Consider the following 2,434-nt stretch of genomic DNA (forward strand, 5'->3'; position numbering starts at 1 on the left):
CCAAGCTTACTGTACTCCTTCCTCTGCCTTTGGCTGGGACCCAGGAATGGTTGTGATCACCAAGCTTGAACAGTGACTAGCACTGAGCAGGTCAACAGAGGAAGGCCTTATGATTTATATCTGGAATGTGAACCAGAACGATGTCCTTCCTAGATGCTTTCACTATCTTACATCTATTAGCTACCTGTTGCTGAATAACAAATTAGCCCAGGACTCAGTGGCTTAAAACATTTTAGTTTCTGCAGGTTGAAAGTTGCTGTTGTGTCCAACTCTGCACTCTCCAGGCCAGAATACCGGCGTGGGTAGCCTTTCTCTTCTCCAGGGGATCTTCCCAACCCAGGGGTCGAACCCAGATCTACCCGCATTGCAGGTGGATTCTTTACCAGTTGAGTCACCAGGCAAGCCCAAGAATATTAGAGTGGGTAACCTATCTTTTCTCCAGGGGATCTTCCGGACCCAGCAATCAAACTGGGATCTCCTGCAGTGCAGGTGGATTCTTTTAACTGAGCTATCAGGGAAGCCCTTCGTCAGGTTAAGAATTGGCAAGGATTAGCCAAGTGACTTTGCACCAAGGTTTCTCACAGGGTTGCAACTAAGGTGTTGGATCTGCTTCCAAGCTCAGGGGTGTAGGACTCAGCTTCTACAGGTAGTTGGGCCAAGGGCCCAAGTTCCTTGCTAGCTGAAGGCCTCTTCAAAGGCTTATTCACCTGGCAACTTGCTTCCCCAGAGCAAGGGTTCCTACACAGAGAGCACAGACAGAAGCCACCACCCCTTTGTAACCAAAAAGTGACACCTTGTTACTTTTGAACAGTCACAAAGTCCAGCCCACGTTAAAGGCGAGGGAATTGTGTAAGTGCTTGAATACCAGGTAAGAATCATTGGGGTCCTTTAAAAAGTCCTCTAATTTCCAACACTTTCCTCTGTATTTAATAAATCCAAAGCAACCAGTGAAATGTCTTACGGGCACAGCTCAAATTGCAGGCAGCTGATACTTTCATAACATGGTCCAGTTCTGCCAAATGGAAAGCAAGGCTTGTTATTGTTACAGTATTAAAATGGGCAATAACTAGATGTGAATTAAGGACAAAAGATTATGATAAAAGAGTGAACTTGGTAGGATATAAACCCAGATAATCTATGTATGGAAAACCCTCAAGTCAGTAACAGAAGTAGGTACTAATGTAAACTTGCTTAGTTAAAGCTTCTAAACACACGATCTCAATTTTTCTGGTTTTTTAAACTGAGATGTTTCTGATATCCTAAGGAGGTGGTGTGGGTTAATATCTGTGCAACGACTTAAAGGATAAATACATATCATCTAAGTAGTTTTTGAATTTCACCTCTGGAACAGCTTAATGGTTTCCCTGTGTATACTCAGGGTTGTAACTCAACTCAGTTTGATGGTTCCTTTGAGATAGCTTAACACAAGACCTAGAGGGACTGCCTAGAATTGTCAGTCTGATGAACATGCTGGCTTGAAGAATTCCAATTTAATTTTTGGTTGTTTTTTAAACAGGTTACATTCTGGTCAATACTACAATACGAACACACTGTGTATTATACCTTAAAGCACAGTTCAATTAAAACAAAATAATTAAGCAGTTTACATAGAGTTCAGGGCTAGAGAAGGGCTTTATGAATAAACATTATCACAAAAATGAAAGGCAACTTAAAAAAACTGGAAAATGTGACAGAAACATGGCAAAAATGTTACCAAATCATCAAACAGGGAAGCATGCCAAAAGAAAAGTTGGGTAACGTAGGCAAATGACCAAAAAAAGGCCAATAAAACCTATGAAACAAGATTCTGACCATACTAGTCATTAAATTAAATTAATTAAATTAAATTAAATCAAATTAAAACAAGATACTCCCCTTTTGGGGCAATCAAACTGGCTATTAGGAACAAAATGAGAGAGATTACAACAGGCTCATTCAAACACTGTTGGTCACCACAAACCAGTCCAACTGTTCTCCACTTAAGTTAGGCAACATTTACTAAATGCCTTTAAAATGTGCTTACTCTCTGCCCCAGCCAATCCCATTTCTAAGAATTTATACTGAGGGGTGAACGAGACAAATACATGAAAGACTGTGTATTCCAGTGCCTTGAGGTTCACAAAATTTTGATATTTTGCACTTTGTGATCTTTAGAGAAAAAAAAAAAAAAGACAACCCACAAATATTCAGGAAAAATGGTGCTGAGTTATAGGAATAACAATTTTCTTAGAATTTTCCAAAATGTACTTTGTTAATCCCACTTCACCTCCTTAAAGATAGAAACAAAGCTACCAACCACACAAAATGATATGTGTTTAAGTTATACAGTTTCACGGTATATTAAGTCCAAAAAGCAACTCAACCAATCCATTCCTCCATTCTGAAGCTAGGTCAGATTAACTTGGGCAACAAACAGAAATCTTCTGGAAACATG

Source organism: Bos grunniens, chromosome 23, assembly GCF_055505025.1.
Source record: "Bos grunniens cultivar Pamir isolate PY7600 chromosome 23, Bosgru_T2T1.0, whole genome shotgun sequence".
NCBI lineage: Eukaryota > Metazoa > Chordata > Mammalia > Artiodactyla > Bovidae > Bos > Bos grunniens.